This window comes from Protopterus annectens, chromosome 1.part1 (assembly GCF_019279795.1).
Source record: "Protopterus annectens isolate FY-2018-M chromosome 1.part1, PAN1.0, whole genome shotgun sequence".
NCBI classification, from domain to species: Eukaryota; Metazoa; Chordata; order Ceratodontiformes; family Protopteridae; genus Protopterus; species Protopterus annectens.
This window is the reverse complement of record NC_056726.1, coordinates 1,923,835,581-1,923,857,321: the sequence shown is the minus strand read 5'-3', so window position 1 is coordinate 1,923,857,321 and position 21,741 is coordinate 1,923,835,581.

The window sequence follows — 21,741 nt, the reverse complement described above, 5'->3', positions numbered from 1 at the left end:
GCTCAGAGAGTAAGGACTAGACTAGTCGGCGGCCATCTTTGCAAGAGGAAATGGATGGCAAACTGATAACGAACTCATAGTTAGTATCTTCACCAAGGAGAACATTCTCAGTACGGCAGCATCCACCCCTTGTGGGAGTAGAACCCACAGCCTTCTGCATCAAAAGCAAGTATACAACCTGCTGTGTTATAGTATTAACTAGGCAAAGCACTAAACTTCTATTCCCCTGCAGCTCTCAGCTCCTTGTAAAATCTACTCAATACTCAACTGCATCTCAACTTCGCAACTCAAGAAAACTGGAAAAAGTCAAAATGTATTGGGGGGGGGGTCAAAAGCCCAAAAACAGGGACACATTAAACATTGCTTGTATAATCTTGGAAAGTTGCTAGAATAAAATGTTGTGTTGCCACCATATATTTTACTGCCAAGGTCCCTGAGCAAAAAACAGTCAGAGTAACATACCACTACGCCACATCAGCTGCTTTGTAAAAGAGAGGAAGACTGAAACTTAAATGGCTATCATTTAGTGAATTCAGTTCTCACCATAGCTGTCAACCTCTTAGTACAAAACACCTGGACAAACCCAGTAATGAGGGAATACAGCCCTCAAACATATTCAGTGAATTCAGTTCTTGCCATAGCTATCAACCTTAGCACAAAAACCTGGACGAAGCCAATAATGGGGGAATATAGTCCCAAAAATAGGGACAAATTTAAAATATTCATCTTATAAACTTAGAAAATTGCTAGAAAAAAAGGTTGTGCTACTATGTATTCTGAAGAACATGAAGTTTGAAATTCAAATGCCGGTCAATTGTACTGCGGACAGAACAAAAACAATTTTCAGCAGAGACGCAGGGATTAATACTGCAGACTCGTCTTTGTAAAATGGCAGGGCACCAGAGCAAATCCACACAAACACAGGGAGAAGATGCAGACTCCACACAGAAGCCACCCCCACCAAGAATCAAACCAGAAAACCTAGAGCTGTGAGGCAACAATACTACCACTGCACCATCAAATCTGCAAGGAACTAAACATTCAGAAACCTGAAGTCTGAAATTCAAATGCCTGTCAATTTTACTGCGGACAGAACACAACCAATTTTCAGCAGAGACGCAGGGATTAATACTGCAGACACATCTTTGTAAAATGGCAGGGCACCAGAGCAAATCCACATAAACACAGGGAGGAGATGCAGACTCCACACAGAAGCCACCCAAACCAAGAATCAAACCAGAAAATCTACAGCTGCGAGGCAACAATACTACCACTACACCATCAAATATGCAACAAATTAAACATTCAGAAAACTGAAGTCTGAAATTCAAATGCCTGTCAATTTTACTGCGGACAGAACAAAAACAATTTTCAAAAGAGATGTAGGGATTAATACTGCAGACACATCTTTGTAAGATGGCAGGGCACCAGAGCAAATGCACACAAACACAGGAAGGAGATGCAGACTCCACACAGAAGCCACCCCAACCAAGAATCAAACCAGAAAAACTATAGCTCTGAGGCAACAATGCTACCACTGCACCATCAAATCTGCAAGGAATTGAACATTCAGAAACCTGAAGTCTGAAATTCAAATGCCTGTCAATTTTACTGCGGACAGAACAAAAACAATTTTCAGCAGAGATGCAGGGATTAATACTGCAGACATGTCTTTGTAAAATGGCAGGGCACCAGAGCAAATCCACACAAACACAGGGAGGAGATGCAGACTCCACACAGTAGCCACCCCAACCAAGAATCAAACTAGAAAACCTATAACTGTGAAACAACAACACTACCACTGCACCATCAAATCTGCAAAGAGCTAAACATTCAGAAACCTGAAGTCTGAAATTCAAATGCCTGTCAATTTTACTGCGGACAGAACAAAAACAATTTTCAGCAGAGACGCAGGGATTAATACTGCAGACACGTCTTTGTAAAATGGCAGGGCACCGGAGCAAATCCACACAAACACAGGGAGGAGATGCAGACTCCACACAGAAGCCATCCCAACCAAGAATCAAACCAAAAAACCTATAGCTGTGAGGCAACAACACTACCACTGCACCATCAAATCTGCAAGGAATTCAACATTCAGAAACCTGAAGTCTGAAATTCAAATGCCTGTCAATTTTATTTAGCATTTGTTAATCAGGACAGTCTGACTTGGAACAAAAAAACAATTTTCAGCAGAGGCCCAGGAAGAAATAATGCAGGCATGTCTTTGTAACATGGGAGGACACAAAAGCAAACCCACACAAACACAGGGAGAAGATACGGACCCCACAAAGAAGGAAACCCAGCCAAGAATAAAACCTGAGAACTTGCAGCTGTGAAGCAACAATGCGACTACTACACCATCAAATATCAAGCATTGCAGCATTTACAAACCACAGATATTATGAGGAACAGATCAGATCAAATATGAGGCAAAAATCTGCAATTTTTTACAAATGGTGGTGGGTAGGGAACTCAAGTCTTTAACACCTGCATACAGGGTTCAAGCCTGAGGTATTCCCTACCACACCACCATGAGCACCAGGGGCATTTTCACACACACACACGCACACACACACACACACACACACACACACACACACACACACACACACACACACACACACACACACACACACACACACACACACACACACACACACACACACACACACACACACCCCTCTATCCAGTTAAAAGTACTAATATATCCATCCAGCACTAAACTCTATCCAGTTAAAAGCACTAATATATCCATCCAGCACTAAACTCTATCCAGTTAAAAGCACTAATATATCCATCCAGCACTAAACTCTATCCAGTTAAAAGCACTAATATATCCATCCAGCACTAAACTCTATCCAGTTAAAAGCACGAATATATCCATCCAGCACTAAACTCTTTCCAGTTAAAAGCACTAATATATCCATCCAGCACTAAACTCTATCCAGTTAAAAGCACTAATATATCCATCCAGCACTAAACTCTATCCAGTTAAAAGCACTAATATATCCATCCAGCACTAAACTCTATCCAGTTAAAAGCACTAATATATCCATCCAGCACTAAACTCTATCCAGTTAAAAGCACTAATATATCCATCCAGCACTAAACTCTATCCAGTTAAAAGCACTAATATATCCATCCAGCAGTAAACTCTATCCAGTTAAAAGCACTAATATATCCATCCAGCACTAAACTCTATCCAGTTAAAAGCACTAATATATCCATCCAGCACTAAACTCTATCCAGTTAAAAGCACTAATATATCCATCCAGCACTAAACTCTATCCAGTTAGAAGCACTAATATATCCATCCAGCACTAAACTCTATCCAGTTAAAAGCACTAATATATCCATCCAGTACTAAACTCTATCCAGTTAAAAGCACTAATATATCCATCCAGCACTAAACTCTATCCAGTTAAAAGCACTAATATATCCATCCAGCACTAAACTCTATCCAGTTAAAAGCACTAATATATCCATCCAGCACTAAACTCTATCCAGTTAAAAGCACTAATATATCCATCCAGTACTAAACTCTATCCAGTTAAAAGCACTAATATATCCATCCAGCACTAAACTCTATCCAGTTAAAAGCACTAATATATCCATCCAGCACTAAACTCTATCCAGTTAAAAGCACTAATATATCCATCCAGCACTAAACTCTATCCAGTTAAAAGCACTAATATATCCATCCAGCACTAAACTCTATCCAGTAAAAAGCACTAATATATCCAGCTAACACACAGTATTAAGTAAAATGCACCATACACTTACCTGTCTGTTCTCCATACCATATCCTGCGCACGCAATACTCACAAAGACCAGCGAGATCCCAAGCAAAGCTCCTTCCTGACGAGATCCCAAGTAAAAGCTCCCTCCCGACGACGAGACTGTTCTGACTGCTGCTGTTGCAGTCCGGACCCGACATATAATCCTAGCAAGTCTGTGCACTTTAAAAGTGCACAGACGTCTCCTTGTGTCCCTCTATGGGGATTCCGGACTGCCTTGAGCATGCGCATAGACCGACAGTAGTCGGGACTACTGCGCATGCACGAAGTCTGCTAAATTTAAAAAATAATTTTGTTTTGTTTTCTTTTCTAATTTTTATTTTGAGGGGGCTGCAGTCCGGCAGCCTGATGCCATGAGCCGCCCCTGGTATGGGAGGGTTGTGTGTGCCAGGCTATGAACCAGACAGCCGTCCGACACACTGTTAGCTGCACATGAATAGGCCCTGATGCTTTGTGCTGTGCCAACAACCTGGAGGTGTGTGTATCTGTGGTGCCTTGGGATACCACCCCCCTGTCCAGTGTTACATGTGTAGGGGACGACAGGCATGGTATGAGGTATAACCTGGCAGTGATGGGATGCACCTGTGAGCCGTGAATCAGGATTCTGGTACTGCACAGACATTGCAGTTCACAGTGCTGAGGATAGTGTCCAGTGCATGCATCTTGTGGTGTACACTGCTGGTGTTGTGTAGCATCACTGTTAGTGTCCTATCCTGTGTGATACCCGCGGAGGTGGCTATGTAATCTGTGTCCTGCAGCATAAGGCAGTATGTGTGTATCAAGGGGCTTCACCAATATACATTGGGCCATTTCGGTCAAGTGCAAGCTGCCCCTCGCACATCATTGTGGCTTCCCTAGCATGTAAGCACACGTTGACAGCCAGTGGATACCCTATGAATGACACTGGAGACTGAGCAGAATGTAGACATAGAACACCCTTCCTACATATAGTGGTAGCATACCTGGTGAGGGTATGATGGCAGCCAGGATCAGGCTCATACTGGCCCGTGCCACATGCGGAGAGATCCCTTCTATGTTCCCTATTGTGTAGTACAGGGAGGTATGTCTCAGGTCATCCATAGTGGCATGGTCAATGACTAAGTCATATGTGTCCATGCCTCTGACTGACCTGTATGCATGTGTTTTGTGGTGGATCATAGTGCCCAAGAGGCATATCACTGTGACCTTCACCATGTACAGCCTGTTGAGAGGGACCCCACTGCAGCGGCCAAGAGAGGTACCTGACACATCTGTAGCAGGTGTGTTGTGTAGCCCTACAGGCTGTGAGTGTGTGGCACACGGGATGTGTGTGCCAAGTGTGGCATGTGCTCTGTTCCGACGTAACATATGCCTGTGTGCCAGCTGCAGAGGTGTGTGATGCTCAGGCAGGATGCTATTCTGAGTCCCCACAGGGTATGGCATTACTGGGTTCAGAGTGCTCAGTCCCCAGATTGTCTATGTGGTGGCATCCCACACGTGTGGCACGTTCCTGGCCAAGGATGATGGTTGACTGCATACATGTGGCAGCTGTGACATTGCCACATGACTCACATAAACCACAACTGGACCATAGAGGTGAATCACAGCTTACCTTTGCACATGCTACCCTAGTAGTGTGATTGCCATGGTGAGTACCAACACATAGGGCCAATGGGGAACAACATACTGAAGGTGTGTATGTGTGGGTGTACTGCTACTGTTTCATAGCACTGGCATATATGAATGTACACGTGGGTAAATGCCAGGTAAGACATGCGCAATGTGTCACAGGCAACGTACATGCGAACAGGACAGACAGTGACGTTCTGTCATGTGTAAACTTGACATACGTATCGTACGCTATGCAGATGTCACTAGGAGTCCACAGAAGCACTGTACCTCTGCATTGCAGGTGGAAGCAGTGTTCCAGGGAACCCCAAGTGAACATGCATGCAAACAAAGCTACAGTAAGCAGGGCTGGAAGTAGTCCATTGTACAACAAAGAAGGGGTAACACTAACAGTAGGTAACAGTGCAAATATGTAGGCACTATCAACATGTACCCAGGAATGCACAGCGCAGATGCCCATGGTAGAACTGATATTATGTCATAGTTAATTGTGATTTGGATTACATTGGTACTGCACACATATCAACATGCGCAAACATCCACATTGCATACTCGTTGTGGGCAACTTGCCACCATTACTGTACATGTCCATCATTGCATATCACTACTTGCATAAGCTTCCCCCCTGTGCTACCCATGTATGTGGCTATCTGTTGACATCCTTACCACCGGTATGCAATTATGTGCAGCTGTTACACTTTGGTACATACTATGGGTGCAGATAACAATTCAGGACAGTCATACGGTTACTGCATCAGGCATGCTGGGATATACACACAGTCATATCAGCACACTGTACTGTTACCAACATGATACTACTAATACACTTCTATGTAGTGACCCTGTGCATCAGCAAAGTGTTTACCTGTTCCTGCACTGATGTTGGAGATTGCAGGAGGTGGCACAGTTTCATCATATGCACAGGGTGTGAATTAGGTATGCCTGAGTCTGCCACTGATACCACCAATTGACATGTGTGTGTATGTGTGTTGGTGAGGGTCAGCAGTACAGGGTGGGGCACTGTTGGTGCAGTGTGTGCATGTATGTGGTAGCCCTAGGTGTTAACATTTCGCATGTGTGTATGCATGCACACAGTTCCACCTCATGGCTGCCATATACAGGGGTTTGTGGACAGCCGCAGACTGCAGCTGGCAGGTCATACAGATCAGTGTCTGTGGGCATGGACACGGTACCTGTGCCTGGCAGGGATGCTACGGACCGTATCCGGTACTAAGCCAGACTTGGTACTGTTATCAGAAGTGGGAGTGTGTTGACTGGACACAGGTCCCTGTTGGGACCATCCAGAGCCACGTACACGTGGTCTCCTGGGGCATTCCGATGACAGCACAGAACCAGCATTGCTGGGGCTGCTGCTGGCACTATGGGGGAGTGCGTGGGCCTGTTGTCATCTGTGCCGACTGCCAGCTGCTGCTGTTGCTGGCATACGGTCACATCGACACCGCAACCGCCCACCATTGCCCTGGCTCATGGACATTTGGTTGTGGAACTGCTGTAATATGTCCCCACAACGTCTGTCTATGACATCGGTGAAATTACGGATAGCATCCGCGATGTCACGCATACTGTCAGTCATGGCTGTGCGACATGCTCTCAGCTCCCTCAGACCCTGTCTGGTGTACCTTTCCATACGCGACTGTGCCTGCATGAAAGCCCGAAACATAGCTGAGGTTGACAGACCTCTTTTGGCACGTCTGCCAGAGGCAGTACGCCCACGGATGCTCCCACGAGAACCCATGGGCAATTGTCTGTGTGGTACAATCGCAGGACCCTGCCCATGGTTGCTGTGTGGGGATGCATGTGCCACAGATACCACATTACCCTGGTCAATGCCCACTGTATCCTGTCCATCACCTAGGGACAATGGTGACAAAGGATGTACTGGCAGGATGACTGTGCGCAATGATGGGGTTGACAGCTGTGTACTGTCAATTGGCTGACCAATGGCGGACCCTGACACACCTTCCTGTACCATTACACAGATATCATCATTACCAGTACCTGTGGCACCAGATTCAGGTTCCCTGCTGCAGGACACCAGAGCAGCACCAGAACCTGTGGGAGGAAGACAGGAAACACAGTTTACAGTGTCCACACAATGTTACCAGTGATGCACACATGCACACATGGGCACAGGCACACATGCACACATGCACACGTGGACACATGCACACATGCACACAGGCACACATGCACACATGCACACGTGGACATGTGTACACATGCACACATGCACACATGCACACGTGGACACAGGCACACCTGCACACATGCACACATGCACACCCCGCAGTATACACACAGAGCACTACTGAGTTACACTAGTATTACTAGCACTATCAGGACTATTATAGGTATTGTTAAACACACTCACCAGCATGGATGGCCTGCCTTGCTGTAACCCCAGAGGGACCTGCAGAAATGAGGAGATTAATGTCAGTGGTCACAACTGTGCCATTGATACTGCATATGATACAGTGCAGTAGTACACCAGTTGCCTTTCACACATCAGCTGCTGATATTGCCAATATCACACATGCACAATTACATACTATGTTGACAACTACATACCACGGACACACCTTACACATGCATAAACTAATAGTGTACAGAACAGTGAAGTGTACATATGGCATATTACCTGCACGCTCCATGTCATGCTGCTGTGTGGATCCAGCCTCCATCATGATGCAGGTGTATTGCTGTTGCTGTTCTGGGGCTGGAGCCACAACACTTAGGAGTAGCCCCTCCAGTCTGGTGAGGGGGGGATGTGTGGCCACCCCACCTCCTGTGGCAACCTGTTGCCTGTGGATATCCGACGCACGCTGACGGACATTTCTGATTAAATCACTGCAGTGATGTCGTACCTGCTCATATGTCCTATTATGCGTGCCAATGTCATTTACCCTACGGACAAGGTCCTGCCACAGTGCAGCCCTCTACTGCGGATTCTGGCTGGTGTGGGAAAACAGTATGTCATACTCCCACACCAGGCTCTGGTGTATCTCCTCATCTTCCGCTGCAGAGTAGGCGGGATTACGCTGATGCGCCATCTCCCTGGAAGAGAACACAAACAGGATATCAGCAGACTATGTCAGCAATATATGGCACACATACTATACATGATACTCCAGTGTAGTGATATACTACTACTCCCATATGTTGCATGTGTGTGTCTCGTGGTGGATACACAAGTACATGGCCATATATCAGTGCTCAGCCAACACCTCTGCAACAATACCTGCCACATTCCATACAACATAGTAGCATGCCCCATCAGTCAGCACACTGCGACAGGTCCAATGCACAACCTCACTCTGGGCGTTCATACCAAGGTACTGTATGTGGAACGCCATCCACTAGTGTGATGTGGACACAAGTTACTCAGCCTGGATATACATATCTTACCACCACCACCAGCACAGTAGACTACTTTGATATGTATGTGATTAGACAGTTATTCACTTGTTAGGACTGAGATGGTATCCATGCAGCCCACTGGGCCAGTGGAAGCCACAAACCACACTGCTGACCCCTTTGTGAATGCTTACCACGGACATCCCACAGATTGCATGGAACTTGCACACACATTTCTAACCCAGACCCTATGCACAAAGGTTAGGCATCCTGCCCGGTGGACACCAGCCAGAGGCAGATTGTATAACAATAGCAGGAGGCTACTTCAGGACAGAGCAGATTCACATTAAGGGAAGGCCTCTGTGGTCAGCACTGGTAATACGCTACGGTCTCTCATAACAATGGCCACGGCCTACTCTGGGAGGGAAATGGCCACAAACACTATAGATAACCTCAAGGCCTTCTTCAGTTATGTTACACATATGGACCAAATGCCTCAGATATGCTCTGAGTTAATACACACCTACTTAACATTCACCGAACACACAGATATTGGCAACATTCTTGCAGACAGGTTTGGTGCACGTATCCCCCCTCCTTCTCCCCCACAAGTAGAAATACTTATCACAGCTGAATGTAACCTCCCTATCATCTCACATGTCCAGGTGAGGGCCACCCTCAGCAAAGCAGAACACACAGCATCACTGTGACCTGATGGTATCCCTGGATGTGTGCTACGTGCACTCCAAGAGGACATACAACCGCATATAAGACTGATATTTAACCTTGGCCATACTACAGGATATGTACCAGAACACTGGCATACAGCAACAGTGGTCCCACAACACTAAGGAGGCACCTCTACTGACCCTGGGAACTACCACATCATAAGCATAACTGGCCTGGTCTGCTAAGCTATGGAATTATTCAGTATGGGACGCATATACAGCGATATTGGGTACCTGCAGACACTTGTTCCTGGCCAATTTGCCATTGTGATGGGCTAATCCTGCCTTTTGAACCTGGCTGACCTTTCTAAACAGTCATTACAGCCATTGATGAGGGCAACGCACAGACAACTGCTGCCAGGATCATGGTCTAATACTGACTGACATGTAATGTATAGTCATCCCCTTTTGTTGGAACTACGTACACACAATATATCACATGGACATACCTATAGATACAGACCTATGACACATTTGGAGGGTTCACAGTATGCAGACTATTAACCTGCTACTTTACATTACCTGTGTTTGTCGCAGCTGGTTGCGTTACCACTACGTCTGCTTCCTGCTGCTGCTGGCACGGCTTGCTACTGTCACTGCTGACAGCATAGACTCAGTGTGTAGCGTGTGTATTTTTTTTTTCTCTCACTCTCTGTCTCTGTCTATCTCTCTCCCTCTGTCTGCTTCCAGACAGTGCAATGAATGTATTGCATGTGTGGAGTGTTAGTACAGGATGCTTTTGTAGGTATCTGCATAGGTCCATGCGATGGCCTCTGCACCAATTGTAAGCCAGCATTTGCTAATTGCATGCAGCCAGTTGTGTACTTATTGCAGTTCTCACTGTGATTTCAGGACAGTGCTATAAAAGGGTATGTGAGATAGGCGTTGCCCTTTCAGATTGTAAGGGCGGGGACCATGCTGGTATGCTGTGGACACTGTTCTGTGTGTGTAAAGGTTAGTATCTCTCTCATGATTCAGGCTGTGTTGTAGATTCACATTGCTCCATTCCTCTCTCCTGTTCCCTGTAGTGTGTATGCACAATGACACCTACAACTAAATATATATATATATATATATATATATATATATATATATATATATATATATATATATATATATATATATATATATATATATATATATATATATATATATATATATATATATATATGTAAATATACATACATTTATATATGTACATTAACTGACATTATTACCTACTAACTACCAAATAGCATGGCTGTTTCTGTTCACACACTACTATTATGGAAATCCACTAGTTTTGACAGTAATTCTAAATTACATGCTTTGTGTACTACATATCCTATATTCCCTTTACATTCATTCCTACTATTACATGATATATTTATTTTAGCACAATGCTCTTTTATAAGAGTTATGGCTTAGTGGTAGGTTGTGCAGACTACTGTTTCCAAGGTCCTGGGTTCAGGACTGACAGTGGGATTTTATTTTGCTTTTGAACTGACTACAGGACCTGTCAATCAGAGTGACTAAGGCACTTTTAAGCAGTTGTAACCGGGTTAGTGCTGATTTGCATGGAGCTCACGCATGCGCACTGGCGTTTAGCTCCACGCACACACGCGCACACCCACTTACAACCGCTTAACAGTGCTTACTCTGGCGCACACCCGCGCTATTTTCTTTGAAAGAAATAAAAATGGGGAGACAGGAAAGTGGTGAAAAAGGGGTCACAAAGAGGGTAAGACAGTATGGAAACAAGCTTGGGATTTGCAGGAGGGATGTAGGTAAGGCCCATAGCTGCCCATTTCTTCATCAGCAACAGCTGTGCATATGTATGTAATTTGGTGTGACATTTGAAACCTTCCACCCCTGAGAGAGGTGTCAGGACAACAATAATACTTGTTGTACAGCCAATTGTAATTGATAGTTTCCATGTCCAGCAGACATGTGTGCGGAATGGGCAGCTATGTATGGGGCGTAATTTTTTTGTGGGTACAGAGTGCCCTTTTTTTTTTTTTTTTTCAGGTGAGAGTGGTATGTCAGGTGAAGGAAGTCGGTATAGCTGGGGAGGTAGGTTGGGTAGGTCAACAGACAAGACAAACAAGACGCATACAGGGGTGGTGTATGACACGTGTGGGGGGGGTTACACAATTGACGGGAACGGAGGTTTGGATATCCAGAGCCCATGAGCCCACAGATGGCAATAGTGGAACTGATATCCCCACCCATGGGCAGTTGCCACTGTTCCTTCACTGCCCAGGATGGGGCTGTGCTAGGGGCTGTGTAGGCTGGGCAACAGGCATGCCGGTAAGTTGTGCCACCTGTGCCTCAAGCTGGCATAGGGGCCCAAGAACAGAGTCCTGGATCTCCCTACGCACCACAGTCTGGACTCTACGGAGGGTGAGTGGTCGTTCTCCTCCGGCCACACTTGCAGAGGGGGGACGAGCCCCATCCCCTGCAGCACTTCCACCCACAGGTGGCACAGGGCCACCGGAGGAGGGTCCAGACTGGGCACTAGTGCCAGGTGCACTCGCCAGCTGAGGTGGGAGAGGTGGGTCCACTGGAACCCGCCTTCCCTGTCGTCCTATGTTTTGCATTATGTCATGACAGTTTGGTTTAGTAACATATAATACCATTCACAATTAGTTGTAACAGCATGCATTAGTATTCCCATTAACCAAACACCCAGATATTCACACCATTGAACAGCGAGCATAACACATGCATAATTTGAACAGCAATACACAGTCCAACAATATGCAGGGGTGATTGATGGCAACAGGCCATTAGGTTTGGATGTATGAATAGGGCAGATGCATCAACGGACATGCAAATATTTATGACCCAACAGGACAAATGTCCACGGGTGTTAATTGTGATTGCACATACCATTTTCACATGGGATGGGTTATATGTGGTTATAGGGTGGGGTGAAGAAAATAATATTAACACCTTCGAATACCAATACATATGCTGTACATTTCTAATAGCTGCACATATATACACACTACTGTTCTAACTACAGTTTCCTATATGATAACTACTTCAGTTTGGTGATAGGACTGTTACTGCTACATCAATATACATTTTATTGTTCTTCATACACATTCATATCTGGCTTTGTTCAGCTACATCATCCTGCTACATTTGCTTTATATATCTATAGACAACTGTGGATGTTTGGTATGTCAGACAATCATACTATCTGCATATTGCAGACTGAGAGCAACATATCCAGATTTTGGGATACACATTCCAGCTGCAGCAACACTTTGAACAGATTTCGCTGTTTGATTTTGCTTCTCACATGCATTTCATTCTGCACTGACTGCAGTGTACTTTATTCAGGGGTTATTACTACTTTATTGGTGGATTCATAACACTTTCTCACACTCTCTCACTTGTTTTCATTTTACTATTCAGGATGGTACTTACTTCTAGGCTTTATTGACATGTTTTACCTGTAGTTATTACAATCCTATCCAGCAGTCTCACTTCTGTCATGTTTCAGTATTTCAACAGGGATATATTTCACACATGTGATTTGCTCATCTTCTGCAGCTGTACTTTTCAGCCTGCTGCTGGTTGTGTACTATTATATTACAGGTGGGGCATCTTTATTTCAGACTTTATTTCAGACATTTTAATTTTTCTGTTTGGGTTACAGACTGCAACACACTTTTGTAATCAAGCAATACTTGCAAACACTCTTACACTTGTTACTTGCACATTCTATTACTTAGTGACTAGACTGCACTCTTTTGCTAACTGTCATACTTTTATATTTCTTTACAGTTACTGGGAGAGGATTACTGACCTGCCTGGTGGCGCAACCACACCAGCCTATCGCCATAGGCTCTGCGGTTCGCAGAACGGACACCTGCTGCTGTAATATAAATGAAGTAATAGTGGAATACACATCTCCATACTATCAGCTAGTTTAATTTCTTACATACATAATTACATGTAACTTACTCAGTAGTGGGGCGTTGGGCATTTGCCGGGCCTCCTGGATCCAAAGGTTCAATTGGTCCTGCTTGCGTCTCTTCAGGTCCGCATGGTGGTAACAAACCTGCTCACCAGTCCTTGGAATCCCTGTGGCACTGGTAGATCATGAGCCAACTGGTCCAACGCCTCAGCCCTATATGGTCCCCACAGGACCTGGCCCTGCATGAGTTGGGCCTCATGATTGTGGACTAGGAGCCAGACCATGTATCTGGACTCCTCAACACCCCACCTCTGTGCTCGAAAGCAACTACCCTCACCTACTCCTGTCATTCTGGCTGCAAGTCAGTTCTACAATCGTTTATGCTGTGTATTCCCGCCTATGGGGCTTATATATGCCGTTTTTCCCGCACATATCTGTGATTGGCCATTTTGGAATTGTATCAACTTCACAAAACCTGCTTTGTCATGCTCCACTTTGTATTCATTCCTATATATTTGCTATTACTGCAGTTATAGGTACTGCTATCATGGCTTAGTGGTTCAGTGCCTTGACTGTGGTGCATAGTATCTTGGGTTCGAACCTGGCCACTGCTTTTTATTTTTTATGACTATCTAGACAGGCTGAGGGGTGTGTCTTTGTAAAGGCAGTTTTGATACGGCTTGCTCAACGTTGCCCGTTGGTTAGCTTGTTGGCGCGGTGCGCAGCTCTGCGCAAATGGGGTGCACTGGTTTACGCCTCATTTGGCTATCAGCACGCATATTACGCTCAGCTCAACTAGGGGCACACAGTTTCAGCATGTTAAACCACTGCTCACCTACGGGCACTCATTTTGCACCTGTTGAATCACTGCTCACCTTTGGGCACTCATTTTTCACCTGTTAAACCACTGCTCACCTACGGGCAGATGCACTCACCTTGTTAAACTGTAGCTCAGCTATAGGCACATCTGGCATTTTTTATTATTTTGTTATCTCACATTTCTTCAAAATAAATGGACTATTTCATTACATTTTACATGAACTATGATTTTATATGTGTACACGTTTGTCAGGGACTTGTTTCGTGCTTATTTTACTAAAAATAAAAGTTGGTGTTGTGGGGGCTCAAACCATGAACGCCTGCTCTTCAGCCGACGTCTCAAATGCTACGCTATTGCTTCCTGGCTTATTTTGCATATTTAGTTCTTATATCCTTTTCCACTGACTGCTAACTGTGGCTAAGCTACGGGCACTCCCGCGCAAACGAGCGCACTCACGGGCAAACATCTTTACGTTTAAAAAAAATATATATAAGATGTTCATTTATATATTTTATGTTCATAGTCTGTGGGGGCATGTGTTGTGTTGTGTTTATTCACATTTCCATGACCTCTGTCGTGGGTGTTTACTTTGGGCAATTTTACTCTTCTGGGGGTGTGTCCGCTTGCTGGGCTTGGCCTACGGACACGCCCCCTACTGTCTTCCACGGACCGTGTTAGCCTTCGGTGTGATTCAGCATGCCCTCATGCATATGCATGACATGCTGACGTCACACCGTTTAACTGCAGCCTCCGTGTAAGCCTTGTAACTCTTGCACGGAGGCTTCGTGAATCCTGCCCAGTATCTTTCAGCCTTAGATGGCATGATCAACAGACCTTCATGCTTTGCCAGAGATGGTCTTCGTCTGTCACCCATGGGATTTTGGCTACAGGCCAAGGCTTTTGCCACCCCATAGGGCCTTTTTTAGGCAGTGTCTCAAGGACAAAATTCCTGATGTAAGAACTCCATCTAAGAACAACCTCAAAGTTTTGCTGCTAAATGCTAGGAGTCTTAGCATGAAACTGCATTCACTGGAAGCAGTCCTCACTTTAGAAAACATAGACATCTGTGCAGTCACTGACACCTGGTTCAAGGCTGTCGACAGCACCCCAGCCAAATTGAGCTACACCTCCTTCCACATGTTTAGACCACAAACTGATCATGTGAAAACTAAATGAGGCAGAGTATCAATATTCATTAAAGATAAATACACCTCCAGATAGGTTAGAAGGCATGATTCTCTGGAAATACTTCAGGTGCAATTAACTGTTGGTAGGACACCTATTCAAGTCATTGACAGCTACAGGACCCCCTCCATGAATCAGGGCACCTACTCTGCCTATTTGGATCTACATGAACCCTCTAGATACATTCAAACACCATGGTCTTGCTGAATATAACTACCCAACCATTGACTGGGGAAATTACTCATTTACAAATTCACTTGCCCAAAGGTTCCTCAATTTCATTAACTCCAATGCCCTGGACCAGCTAGTTGACACCCCCGCAAGGGGTGCCAACATCCCGGATCTGGTGCTTACCAATATAGGGACCACTGTAGCACCCCCATTTTGAGGTCTTCACTGGTGAGATCTAACCATAAATCAGTCTCATTCAAAGTTACTATCACACCTGACCCCCCCCAACACCAAGTAAACTAAAACAACTTCTACAAAGCAGATTATAACCTCTTATGGAATGGTATAAATAGCTTCGCTGCACCTCCCCTCTCAGATGGAACTTCACTCCCCTGTCCCTGCCACACTTACCCCAAGACATCCCTTCCACCTGTCATCGATCGTATATCTCTAAAGTGCAGACTTTGAACACCCTCCTCTAATGTCAAAAACACAGCATCTATGGGACCTGAAAACATCTCAGGCTGCATCCTACATGGGCTCAAACAAGAATTAGCAATGCCATTGGGTACTCTTTTCAATCATAGTCCAAGCAATGGCTTCATCCCAGCTGAATGGAAAAAAAGCCACCATTACCCCCCTGCCCCCTGCACAAAGTTTGGGCTTTCACTGACCCCAGGAACTATAGACCTATTAGCCTGACTAACCTTATCTGCAAGGCCATAGAGAGAATCATCATGGACTTTATCAACAAAGATATTGGTAACCTCCAAACACTTGACCCTACTTAATTTGGATTTGTCAAATGGAGGTCATGCCTGTTAAACCTGGTGAACTTCTTTGAGAAAGTCACCAAGGCCCTTGATTAGGGGAAATCTGCATATGCATACAGCCTACCTAGACTTAGACTTATCCCCCACTCAGGTATAATTGACAAACTCACCCAGCTAGATATCAACCCATATATCATTAGATGGGTCTCTAACTGTCTCAATGATAAAAACCATATAACCAAAATAACGGAATCATCTCCAACAGCAGACCCATAACCAGTGGTGTTCCACAGTGATCAGTCCTGGGGTCTCTTCTGTTTGGAATCTATTTTTCAGAAGTGCAAGCTAAAACTAAATATATGTGGCTGACAAAGTTTGCTAATAACTGGAAACTGGGAGTGGTCATAGAATCTCCAAATGATGTCAACATCCTACAAGAGGGTTTCTATACAAACAAATGACTGTTGCCAAAGACCTGGCTTTAAACTCAATGCAAAAAAGTGTATTATCATTCATTTTGATAAGAGCGATGTTCCTGCTAACTACCACATCCATAGCAACACCCTAAGTGTGCACTTAGTGGTGAGAGACCTAGGCTCACGGGTTGACAGCAACCTTACCTTTGATCACCATGTCTCCACAGTGGTAAGAATGGCATTCTATATTCCTCATCTTAAAAGTAAGGGCATTGCCCCAGAAAAAAAGAAGTTATAAACTCCCTGTAGTCTTCCATCATCAAGCCAATAATTGAGTGCAATGCCCCTTTTGGTATGTAACTTTTCAAGTACCAGGAGCAAATGAAGAGACCACAAAGGTTCCTCATAAGGAAAATTCAAGGTCTTCAGCATCTATCCTATGAGGATCATCTGAAATCACTGTCACTTTTTTCTGTTTCATACAGACTACTCAGGGATGATCTCTGCCTTGCATATAATGCAAGCTTTGACCCTGCTTTGTTGGAAATGCTGCATATCCAAAGTCAAATGGTACACGGGTTAGTCATTCTAATGACCTTAACCTTGTATGTGACATTAATAGAACTTGTTAGAAGGACACATTTGTCTCCCAGAGGTTACCACACCTTTGGAACAGATTAAGCAGAGCACCTCATTGGCCCTGTTCAAATGCAATCTGGATGATTGGCGGGTATGAAGATAGGTGAAGGCTGCCAGCCTAGCCAGATAGAATTTTGTAGATAGTTCTGTCATTTGTAAATATTAATGTAAGCCACAGGCTTGTTCTCTTAAATGTGAAAAGACTGCATCAGATATTGACCTGTAAAAATGTAACAACAGTGCACTCTGCTGTAAAAAAGCTAAGTCAAGCATTTTATGACTGTCTTTGATGTCAAAATTTGGAGTCAATATGTCTAAATAGAGGCATCCAGCCTATAGTTTTAAGACCAGAGTTCATTGCTATAATTTGCATGTATAAATGTCCTTTATTGCTCTGGTTTTTGACCAGGTGTAAAGAATGCAAATGTAGTTTCTGTTAGCTTGGGAACATCAGATAAGTGTGAAGAATGATGTCATTAGAATCAGCTCTGTGTTATCAATTTAAAGAGAGAGAATCAGAGAGCTCAGAGCATTTTGTCTTGAGAACATTCAACTCACCACTCTGCCTTTTCTATATGTAAGTTATTTAAAATTGTGTTTTCTCTTAGATATAGCTAGGAAATAGGATGATTAGACTAGTTTGTTTTTCTGTAATGTCAGAACTTTTGCTACTGTATTATTTTAAGTATTTCTCTGTGATCTCTGAACTCTTGACTAGCACTGTGTAGTAAAATGTATTGTCTTGTGTTTTTATTATTTATTATTGCATATTTTTAAACCTCTCAACTGTGGCTGTTTTGTGTAAAGATAATTTAAGCTCTAGAATACATTATATATATATATATATATATATATATATATATATATATATATATAGTGATACTGTACCAAGTCACTCCAAATAAGCTTTGCTGCTCAGTCACACTTACCATTTGGATAATAATATTACACAGTAATAATTGGACACCCTTTTAAGGCCCTTTGAGTAGCTGATAAATATTAGTTGGGTGGTGGCAGTGATTTCTACCTTATACTCTGGGTAAAAGGGGCGTAGCTGGAGAACCTGTGCCAGCCTTCCCCAGGAGTGTCTGTGTGGTTGTATATAACTCTTTTCTCAAAGTGTGTGTGTCAGCTACTTGGGCAGGGACACAAAGCACTGGTTGAACAGAGAGGGTGCTGGAGGTTTTAACTTGCCCACTAGGCTGAGATCGGGACCCTATAGCTCTGCCAGTGGGATTCTTATTGGGGACCTGGAGAGAAAGGGAGAAACCAGCCCCAGACTCACTGTGATCTCTGTGTACTCTTAAGGGAAATTGTACTTTACTGTGTGTGTATTTATTATCCTTTCCCTATATGGATGCCCCTCACTGGTGTTAGTGGTGATGATTTAGGCTCCTTGATTGCTGGGCCAGTGCACAAGTGTCACCGATGGGTAACCATAAACTCACCACAGGGGTTCCACCTATGTTCCTCTTAGACGGGGGTGATAGGTGCTGATTGTGGGAATAAGGATGAAACTTGGCTAGGCTTGTAATGGCCCTAGGGTCATTAGCCTAGTAACCTCCTAATGTCCTATGACCCCCCACCAAAAAAGCCATACCAGTATTGCATTACTTAGCTGTCTCTTTCCAGATGCCAAAAAACACTGTTGAACCCTGTCAGTGCGTATACTATTTCCTTCTTTACTTTTATAATGATCACAGAGGTTTTGATTTATTTAAAAAAAATTTGTTTTGTTAACAAAACACTCCCACATTGAAAACAGTATAAGAATGGTAAAATTCCTTTACTTTGAACCTTACACTTACTGAAAATGCACCTGAAAATCCATTAAACTACAAAAAGCACATGGTTTCATAGCCAAGTAACATACAGTAAAGCAATAATTACAGGTTATCTGAAGGATACACGAATTCACAAGACAAAGGTGCAATGAATTTGCTAGCAGCTTGGGCAATCTACTAGACTTAAGTGCCCCTTTTCAAGAGCAGCCCAAGAGCACCATCTGGTGACATGACTTGGATAGACTCACAAAAGACAAATGAAGGTGTCGGGAATCAAAAGCTGTCCTACAGGAGGAAGCAGCTCATTAACAGTTTACAGCCTTAACTAATCTGCACTAAGCACCAGACAAACTTGTACATTATAGCCTGATACAGTGTATTACACTCCTTATTTAAATTAAAAAATGCATTTATAGTTAATATTCTAACATTAAAATCATAAACTACATGATATGTACTTTATTCACAGCCAAATATATATATATATATATATATATATACTGAAATGGTCAACAAAACAAGGAAACTAAGGATTGTAAGCAAAGAACATGGCTCATATGATGAAGCCCCGTTTACCACAACTGATTTCTTCTATTACACCATAACTACTCTGGGATGCAGCCTTCACACACACTCACACACACGCGCACACACACACAGACACACACACGCACACACATGCACACACACACACACACACACACACACACACACACACACACACACACACACACACACACACACACACACACGCACACACAGACACACGCACACACACAGATATGTGATCATCAATTTCATCCCCATGAACGACTTCATACATTCATATCATCATCAACCCCCTTTTTCCCATTTTCTATATGAGGGTGGAGTGCTGTGTCAGCTGTCTCCATCTCTCTCTCTATTCAGTGGTACTCTCTTACCTTCTTTAACAGTCATGTCTGACTGTCACAGGTCTTCTCTCACACAATCCAACCATCTCTTTGCTGGATGCCCTTGTTTTATCTTGTTTTCTTCATGTCTGTCCCAAATCTTCTTCACCAGATTGTCTTCTGCTTTTTTGCATGTGTCCAAACAACTGCATTCTGTTCAATTTTATTTTTTCTCAATTGTAGCTGTTTTAGCTTCTGCTCTTATGTCTTCATTTCTTCATCTGTCCCACAGTGTGCATCCTACCATTTGCCTCAGACCCTTCCTCAGATGCTCTGCCTTTACTGCCCAAGTTTCTGTGCCATACAGTAGAAATATTTGCACCATTGTTTTGTACACCTTACCTTTCAGCTTCTTTGTCATTCTTTTGTCATATATTACACTTGAAATTCTGTGCCATTTGGCTGTAGCCCCTCTGATTTTGGTATTGACCTCCTTATCCAGACTTCTCTTCTCCTCAACCGCCCCTCCCAGGTACTTGAAGCTGATACCTATTCCACTATTGTCCCTTCTCTCTCATGTCTTGGCTTCTTCTGAGTTCCATTCCCATATCCTTTGCTAATATTCTTGCTCATAATCTACCTGTAATGCCACATTACCTGCATACCACACATTACCTTTGTTGACCTGTCTCTTCTGACCTGTTTTCTAATCCATCTCCAGTATGAACAGCAGTGGGCTCAGAACTGAACCCCGATGCACAACCCCTCCAACTGGGATACCCTCTGTGAGACTGAACACTGTTCATACTTGAGTCCCTGGGACCTTGTACATAGCATGAACTAATTCTACCAATGTTTCTGGGACTTGTAACAGCCACAGAGCTGCCCAACTCAGCTTTCCTGGGACCTTGTGATATGCTTTCTCCATGTCTGCAAATGCCCAGTTGCATTGTTTCCTCGTGTCTAGCTTCTTCTTAAAATATCTGTCTCATTGCAAATATCAGGTCAGTTGTGCTGCATCCTGATCTGAATTAGATCTGCTCATCTTCCATCTTACTTTCTAGTACTGTGCATATTAGTTTATCAATGACACTCTCCAGAACTTTCATGCAATGTGACAAGAGTTTGGTTCCTTTGTACTGTTCACAGTTGTGAATTTCCCCTTTATTCTTGAACATGGATATGAGTATGCTTATTCTCCAGTCATCTGAAATATAAATTTCTCTCCACCCTGCTATGTGTACCCTCAGAAGTTATTTATCAACTATCTTACCCAGCATCTTTATCATATCTGCTATGACCTCATCTGAGCCTGCTGCTTTCTCTAACTTCATTTTTCTTAGTGCTGTTTGTACTTCTTCTATGATGGAGTCTTCCTCTTCTCTCATCTTAAGGTTTGTCTTGGACAGTACAACATCTGTGGGGTTTTCTTCATTCAGAAGCTGCTGAGGGCTAAACCAGAAGTGAATTTATGATTTTCTATCCAATGGTCAAGGTTATATTTGAACAGTGTCAGGGATGAACTCTGCTTCACATGGAGGAGGACCCTTTGCATAGTGCAGGGATCATCTGAGACACATTCAATCTCACCAGTAAACTCGATTTATATCAAAGGGAAAGCTTAAATCCTTGGATCTAGTGCTTCTTGTGCTGTTCTTTT